This window comes from Passer domesticus, chromosome 17 (genome assembly GCF_036417665.1).
Source record: "Passer domesticus isolate bPasDom1 chromosome 17, bPasDom1.hap1, whole genome shotgun sequence".
Classification (NCBI taxonomy): Eukaryota; Metazoa; Chordata; class Aves; order Passeriformes; family Passeridae; genus Passer; species Passer domesticus.
This window is the reverse complement of record NC_087490.1, coordinates 5,048,906-5,057,535: the sequence shown is the minus strand read 5'-3', so window position 1 is coordinate 5,057,535 and position 8,630 is coordinate 5,048,906. Positions and strand designations below refer to the sequence as shown.

The following is an 8,630-nucleotide window of genomic DNA, read 5'->3' as shown; positions in this document are numbered from 1 at the left end:
TTTGAAATCCTTTTCGTCTTCAGATGTTCCAAACCAGGATTCCAGCAAAGGAAATGAAAAAGGGAAACTAAACGAGCTTTCCCCCGCCCCCCCTTTCTCTCTCTCTGGTTTCTATTTGTAATACTTTATTTCTACAACAAGCACAAACCACTAGAAAGGCAGAAAACAAAATATGAATTTTTCCTTCCTTTTTCACTGTAAACCTCTGTAAAAACAATGAAAAAAATTCTGGACTGTATTAGATGGCCTGTTTCTTGTTTCTTCTTTTTCTCTTTTATTTTTTTCCCCTTTCCCCCCTCCCTTTCTGTTATATTCATTGAGCTGTTTGCATTTTAACTTTGCAGGAGGAGGAAAAGAGAAAATAATGTTTGGTAAAAATACGCAGTAAGTACCACTACTTGGACTACACTAGAGGCAGCAACTGATGGCATGAAGTAGTTATATTTTATGTCAAAATACATCCAAACAGGACAGAAAGTACTGGATTTGGTGTTAAGAAGCTGCATCTATCAGACATTATAACCTTCTAAAGAAGAAAAAGCTATGTAATATTCAAAAGAAAAATGGCATTTGCTATATGATAAAGATTTAATTATAGGTCTCCATCAAACATTATCTTACATTCTGGAAACAAATAATAAATGATATAAAAGAATATAGTTGATGCATACATTTAATTAGGGTTTATTTACTGTGGGCTATATAAACACTTTTGTTTCTATTAGGGGAAGGATTTGTATCTGCAAGTTCTGCCTTGAACATTTCAAGTTAAAAACAAATGTTTTAAGAAAAGACACTAACATAAAACAGCCCAGTGTTGGCTTTGTGTCTTTGTAAATGTCTGTGGCGGTTTCTCCTTGTCTGAGGGAGAGAGCCATTCATTAAATTAAAAGTGAACCAGTTAAACTGGACCTTTCATTGAAGAAAGTCTCCCAGTGATCCGTGCTTTATTTGGTGGATTGTCTTACAACACAAATAAACCAAGGGTTTTTTTATCTTGGGATCTAAAAATACTAGAAAGAAAGGAAATCCAAGCAAGGCAGAAAATACTAGGAAATAATTTCCCATTAAACAGACCCTCTGCCTCCATATATCTCAAATCATGAAAGTACACAAGAGAGAAGGGCTCATATTCCTTTTTCTCTCAGGTTAAAAGCCAGTGACAGAGGAAATCAAATTCAAAGGTACCGTCAATGTTTGCAGTGTTCAGAAATAGATAGGAAAGAAATATACACTGCAAATCCATCACGGCTCTTTGCTGGCAGCTAACTGCTAAATGCAGATGATGTTGCTGCCTCTGAAAACCATTGAAAGAGGATCCTATGTGTATAAATTTTGTGTAAAATGCATAGATATTTGGGGCAGGTTTGAAATAACTTTTATTTTTCTGAACAAAATTCTTGGGCATTTATTTAGATATCTCTTTTGGCCAACTTAAATCCACACTTCACATTCTCTTTTTCCTTTCAAATCTTATGCATAGCTTTACAAACCCGGCTTAGGAACATTGTGTGATAATGAGCAACAAAGAAATCAGTATAGTTTGGAAGAACAATTACAGTAAAAGATGGAAGACAGTTTAAGAAATACTTTTTCTTTTTTTTTTTTTTTGCTGCAATTGAAATCTTGGTGGTTTTATTTATATTTTCATATTTTTGTTAAGACATTTGAATGGCGAATTTTAAAAAATAGCTTTTTTTAATAATTGTGTACTTAATGAAAAATGGGCAGAGTAGTGGACTCTTCTGAGATACAGAACTGAAATTCAGCATAAAATGGAGTCTTATACACTGAAATTATATGAATGCACAGCTGATTAAATTTTGGAAGGCTGTTAGTGGTTTGATGTAATTTTTACTTTTGGACGGTGAAACTCAGATGCTCTAAAGGAGTCCAAAGATGTTCTGAAAGGTCTCTTGGTGCTCATGCTGATGAGCAGCCAAAGGCACCAATTCCCTCTGCATGTTGTTTACAGGCACATATATTTATGTATGCGGACAAATTTTATCTTCTGCAAACACTAAAAATAGCTTTGCCTTTATCTTTGCTTGTCAGCAGCATCCACACATAAATATAGCACATCTCATAAAATTTCTTTTGCACCCACAATGAGCCTCTAATTAATTCTACCTATAATTCCATGGCATTAATTATTAATAAGTATTAAAACAATTAAAAAAAATAGAGCCATTCTCAGCATTATGACTCTGACCTAGCATGTCTGGGATGAAAGAATGCACAGAGATGATAAATGCATTTTTTTGTTTTCTTGAGATAAAAATGAAAACAAAGCTAAATGAAATGAAACAAATTGTCACCAGGCTGCTGTAAAAGGCAGATCACTTTTCTGTGCATATGATTTTTTGTTTAATGATATAGGCATGATTGTCCTGATATGTAAAAAATACTTGCCAGTAAATTTGCTCACTTTTGTGAGTAGTGTGACCAGTTTTTTAAAAAAATAGATATCTGCATATATTCGTAGGCACTTCAGAGAGAAAGTATTTGTAAGTTTAACCCCATGCAGTCTGGTGATGTCTGTGTGTGAAAAGTTCATGATAGAAGCATGGACGGGGAAGAAGGAAAAGATCTGTTCTCTTTTCCTTGCTGAAAGTCTGTGGTGTGCAATGCTGGGAGCTACTGTGTAAATTTTTGTGTCTCTGTAGGTCTTCACCGAATGAAAGGGGTGTGGAGCTTTGCAGCTTCTGCCCGCAGCTTCTGCTCAGCCATCGTGGGAGTCGCTGCTTCCTCAGAGTTCCCTCCTGAGAAGGTACTGTGGCCACTCTGGATAGGATTAGATATGATACGTTCTATCAGTCACGACTAAAACGCGGCTCCTTCTAGGATAAAACAACCAGACTAGCTCTGGACTGCAAGAATGCATAATAACCTGGGTCTTGACCCTTTTCCTTCTATGGGACTTGCAAGGCAATTCAATGCAAAAAGTAGCAAAGAAGTGCAAAAAGATAAACTGATGGTTTACCTTTCACAATCTGATTTAGTAGAAGTTGTACTAGCAAGGCCTGATTTAAAAAGTTTTGGCTTGTCTGATGCCAAAAACAAAGTATGTTTCTGACTGCGATCTGATGTTAGGGGAACATATTTTCTAAAGGCTTCACTTCTCACCTGGGCAAATAAAAAAGGATTCAAAATATTTTCTCCATCCAGGACACATCAGGTGGGTTTAACTCATTCCAAAAATCTGTCTAGTCACCCTAAAAGGCAGCTTAGCCATTCTGAAAATCTGACCATTTGTGCAGAATGGAGCACAGTGTAAGCATGTTTACTTGTGCCAAAAAAGCACACGCGGACCATCCATGCTGGGCTGCCAAGGGCTCCTTTTTTCAAGTGGTGATCATTTGTAATCTGTGCCCTATAACTGTCAGTGTGGGCTACCATATATCTGAATTGTCCTGAAATGTTGTTTATAAATGAAAAGGAACTTTGTGCTCTGCCTGTTTGCCCAGGATTTCCTGACATTCAACAGCCTTTCTGGAATTGTAGTTTTGCTGCAGTTGCTGAATATTCACGGCTATGGGAGAAGCAGCTGCTGTGTTGAACTCCCGTGTAGGTTGTCTCATGCTGCACAGGGATCTGAGCAGGCACCATGAGCCCAGCTTCTCTTGGATTGTGGAGAACACTTGGATTGCTTGCTGAGTCAGTCCACATATGAGGTCATGCTGCTGTCTAGAAGCCCTTTCTGTCCAACAGTCCCTACTGAGAATGGTTTACAGCAGTAGTAAGAGAAAATTTCCAAATGCTTTGCACACTTGAACTTCAGACAATTTCTCATCCTCATTAAAGCTGGTGAGTGGAAGTGCACCAATCCTCTTCTGGCATATGATTGTTACTCTCTGACTGATACAGATGAGAGGGGTTTGATGTAGCTTAATAGTTGTGCTTTGAAGAAATGTTTGCCTTATACAGTTAAAAAGCAAAAATTGGTTTGGGTTGTAAAGGCCTAAAGGGCATCATCTGCACTATCTGATCCATTTGCCTTATGAGCTACTACAATGAAGCACAAAACAGCCACTTGATTTCTTAAGCACCTGGAGAGAAGGAGAGGCAGGGGCTGGAGAGTGGAGGAGAGGGGGGCAAACAAACCCTGGCCAAGGCTTTCACCACAAAAGTTTCATTGTTTTAATTTAGAAATAGTTACACACTAAAAAGTTGCCAGATTTTTTCCCAGCATTTCCATTAGCACATTTAAATCACAGTTGTTGGAAAGCTTGGTACAGGTAAAAATATACTTCTCATAAGCTCTTGGAGAACAGTGAGGGAAGTAAAATTAGTAACAAAACACTTTTCCTTGATTCCCCTCCACCCCCTTCAGCAAAGTCACCTAAAAATGAGGGGATTAACTATTACCAGTCAATAAGAGGCACTTTTAAAAGAGGAAGCATTGCCATCCAGATTTGAGGGAAATGAAGCATTTATTGGAACAAAAATATACTCTTTGTTCACGTTACTTCATTGAATTGTTATTCTCTTCTGAAAGCATCAAAAGCAATTGAAGAAAATGTTTCATGCCGCTCTTTTCTTTTACCACTCATCTTTTGTTTTCCTGTTTTACCTTCTTATCTCTTTTTCCATCTTTTTCATTAAATTACTAACCAACGCTTTGCTAATTAATGCCAGTTTAATTTAATGTTTAATGACGCTCTGTCTGTGTGGGGAGTTTGATTTCTTTTTGTGATTCTAGCCTGACCATTGAGATTAGCAGCATCTGTACAAAGCTGCAGAGTCCCTTGGGGCACTGAGCAACACTTTTTTTTTTTCACAAAATCAAAGTGACTGGCATGTAGGGTTAGCAGAAAGTATCTCTTCATAAAGTGACTGCAAATGCTTTGCAGCTTTCTGCATCAGCTGATATTTACTCACTTTCTTGTAGATTATTAAAGATGATGGAGTTAAATACAACATTACTGTAATACAGCTGCAAATTGAGCTGGGAAAACTATTTTTAAGAAAAATGTTGACAATTTTGTCAAATCCCATCTATCAATATTCCATAACTATTGATATAATTATACCTGTCACTGGAAAACACTAACAAATATTGCACATGAATATACTTCAAGCTGTGCGTTGTTTACAAACTGTTTTCAGAGACTTTTTTTCTTAAGTATTAAATTTTTTTTTATCCTACTGGCCATCTAGATCACATGATCCTCTTTCTGTTCCATTTTGGTTAAATAGCTCAGAACAAAGGAGTGGTGACTGACAAGTTTTACATGTCACTGCTGAACGAGTTGGCTTCACCAGACCTGTCCAGAGAAGTTGGGCTGTGGTGAGCTGGTGTCTGAAGCAACCAGGTAACTGCAAAGCAAATCCACACAGGCTCATGGTGGCTAAAAAGATCACTGGTGCAGGACTTGCTTGGCTCATAAGCATGCACTCACTGGTGTGATAGACTTCAGTGTTTGTTGTTTCCAATCACATTATTTCTTTTGTATATTTGGGTTTTTTTGGTGGCATCAGAAAGGAGGTGTCTCTTTCAAATGTGTTATGAATTTGTCCGTCACAGTCTAGCTCTTAATGACTTTATGAACTTCTCCTCCAATGGTAAAGTTTATCCTCTACTGGCACCAACCTGTGTCATTTGGATGAATACAGAAAATTAAGGAACATCCTCACAGTTTTCCTGTGAGATTATGCATTGAAGCAGAACTTATTTAGGACACAGTTGAATTTTGAGATTTGTTTCCATTTCAGAAGAAAGACTTGCAACATGATTGTCTTTTTTGCATGGTAACATGCAGGAGTAGGATGCAGATTAGATGTTTATGGGAAGCTAAGAAAATACATATACTTTCAGACACATATATGCTTTTTATATGACTTTCACCCATTGCTTCATACAACCACTATTTACATTTGGAGCTAGTAGTTTCTCAAATGCTCAGAGCCCACAATTGAGCCCAGATTTCCAAAAGTGCTTGGCACCCAGCAGTTCTCACTGAGACATTTTTATGGCCAGATAATCAAAATTGCTCAGCATGGTGGAAGCTAGGGAGTTTTGAAAATCTAGCCACTTATTTTAATGCCCAAATGGAGGCTGGATTCTTCAGGAAAGCTGGTTCATATATTACTATTCCTATGACTCTCTATTAATCCTGTAAGTATTTTTTTTTCTTGTATGGACATACAGTCTATCATATATGTGCCCACTTAAAGACTTTCCCACTCATTCTTCCATATAAATTGTAATTACATTAGTTTCATTGAATTTCAGAAGTTGTTGGTACCATACAAATTAAGAAAAAGTTCAAATGAAAATCAGATCCAGTAATTACACGATTTTTCTACAAGCATTTTTCTTTTCAGGCTTGACTTGGAAATGAAATAAAGACAAGAGATGCCCATTTCCAGGTTAGGAAGCAAACAAAACCAAATTGTAGAGGGTGAGAGTTGCTTAGCTGAGCTGCTTTTTATAAAGCACTTTGACAGCTGAAAAGAAAAACATTGAGGTAACTTGTAAAATGAATAACTTCAGCTATTACATTTGCAATTTTCCACTCAGTGTTCCCTGTCCTACTGCGCAGAGAAACTTGGTAGGACGTAATACCCCAGCAATAATAGTCAGCTTTGACTTTGTACTCTGCAGACATTAACTAGCTCACCTCACACCCCTGCGAGGTAAGGAAATGGTGTGATTGCCACCTTGCCTCTGGCACAGCAAACACTCTAGTTAAAGTTGAGGTTTGCCAAGAAAACTGCTGGCTGTGTTGTTCCTTTCTCATTTCTCCTCACAGTTGCAGAACCACCTCTTAGTGCCCCAAGAGGTGTAGTTTCTCTGCACCATTCCACACACCTGATCCTTATCAACGGATGTGCTGTTCTATTTGTGACAATAAAGGATTATTATGAATATTTTGTGATGGTTGAGATATTTCACAGCTGCCCACAAAAGGTTTGTTTTACCCAGGCATTTGTTAGACGTGAAGGGCAATTTCTGTACTTCATATAATTTCAAAATGTGCAATTAATAGCAGTCTCCATGCCTCACAAAGTCGTTTGGAAGGAGGCTTAAGGAATGTTAGAATGTCTCCTGTGCTGCAGGAGGGGCACCTGGATGGAGAGTCAGCAGAAGCCATGACTGAGACAAATAAAAGTGGGGGATTTTGTGGGACCTGTGTCATGTGAACCTCCTTGTTCCTCACACTGGCTGCTAGAAGTTCAGCATCCCCGTAGGAGCTGACCTGGTGCCTGGGAGTTTTGTAGCACTCAGCCTCATTTTCTGAGGGATCCAGTCTCTGTGAGTGAAGGAAAGTGTTGCAAGGTTGGTGTTCCACGCAAGGACTGGTTCTCTCTCCACATGCTGCCTGGTGAGGAGGTGTATTCTCAGTAGCAGTATTCTCATACCAGAAGAATGCCTTAAATTGGATCCTCTGAGTAAAAACTGCAGGCTTTGTTCTACACAGCTCCTGTTGAACACCATGGTTCCTCACTACCTCCCATCTGGAAACCGACTCTTTTTTTGCTAAAGGTTGAGCAGAGCTACCTTTTCAAGGGCACCCAGGTAATTTTCCCCAGGCTCCATATACTGTTCCCTTGAGCAATACACATGAGTTTGAGTCTTACTAAAAATCAACAAATAGAAGCCCAGTTCTTTGAATATAATCAGGTACCTGTCTCTTACTGATTTCAGTAGAGATGGATGTATAAATATGTTTAATATACTGGACTATGGCATGTCTGAATTAATACTTAGTGAGGTTTTAACCATTCTCTCTGATCCAATTTTCCTTGCTATATGCACTCTATCCTCTTAGCCTGGCCACCAGCTCTTCTCTTACGGAGACCAAAATGCACTGTGGAACTTCTGGGTACAGGGTTTGGTTAACACTTTTCTGGGAAAGCATTAACCTTGGGATCATCCCAGACTGATCTCTTCTTACCCCATGAAATATATTTATCTACTATCCTCTCTCAGCTGCTTGTAAGCAGTAAAGCCAAGGTACAGGCCTAGGGAGAGGTGGGTTGTTTGCAAACCTATATCCAAAAGGACTTAATTTAGCTAATGGTAATCAATAATGTAAGTAACTGCAGGGACGAGATAGGTAAGAAGTGGCTTGTGTGGTGTGGGCTGATGAATTTAAAAGGAACTTGTCTTTTAATTACTTTGCTGCTTTTAAAAATGTGTGCGTAAGTCTTTCCTTCAGACAAAAGGAACTTAAGCCTTCAGACAAAGAGATCTCTGACTCACCCAAGGCATTATGACACTAACTGCTTGCAAGCTCATTCTGCTGCTGGATCTGCTTCCTTAAACATCTTGTTAAGAAACCTTTGCCAAAAACCGTATTTGAGGCTGGCTTAACATGGTGGTAAATGAACTCTTTCATCTGCTTTCTTCCAGCAACAAGTGCTAGCTTAAAAGGAGGGTGCTGAAAAGGACAAAATAAGTGCTATGTCAGTACACTTATTTTTAATAGCATTACTGGTAGTGGCTGGCACTAAAATATATTAGAATCTTTTGTACTGTTTGCTACAAGAAGTCCAGAAAACCAGTATTAATGTCTGCATACTTTGTGACAGCATCTGATGTTCTGAATAACAGGGATGATAGTAGTCTCCAGGTCTCCATCCCTCCCTCTGTACAAAAAAACCCCTAAACCAAACAGTGTTGT

General features: G+C 38.4%; 1 long non-coding RNA gene across 1 annotated transcript; it reads left to right on the top strand.

Moving 5' to 3' along the window:
- Positions 1–342: 342 nt before the first annotated feature.
- LOC135282779 (uncharacterized) lies at positions 343–6,812 on the top strand. Its single transcript, XR_010348828.1, has 5 exons — positions 343–384; positions 2,667–2,770; positions 5,200–5,315; positions 6,328–6,372; positions 6,524–6,812. It is a non-coding gene; the product is annotated as an uncharacterized LOC135282779 (long non-coding RNA).
- Positions 6,813–8,630: the final 1,818 nt, after the last annotated feature.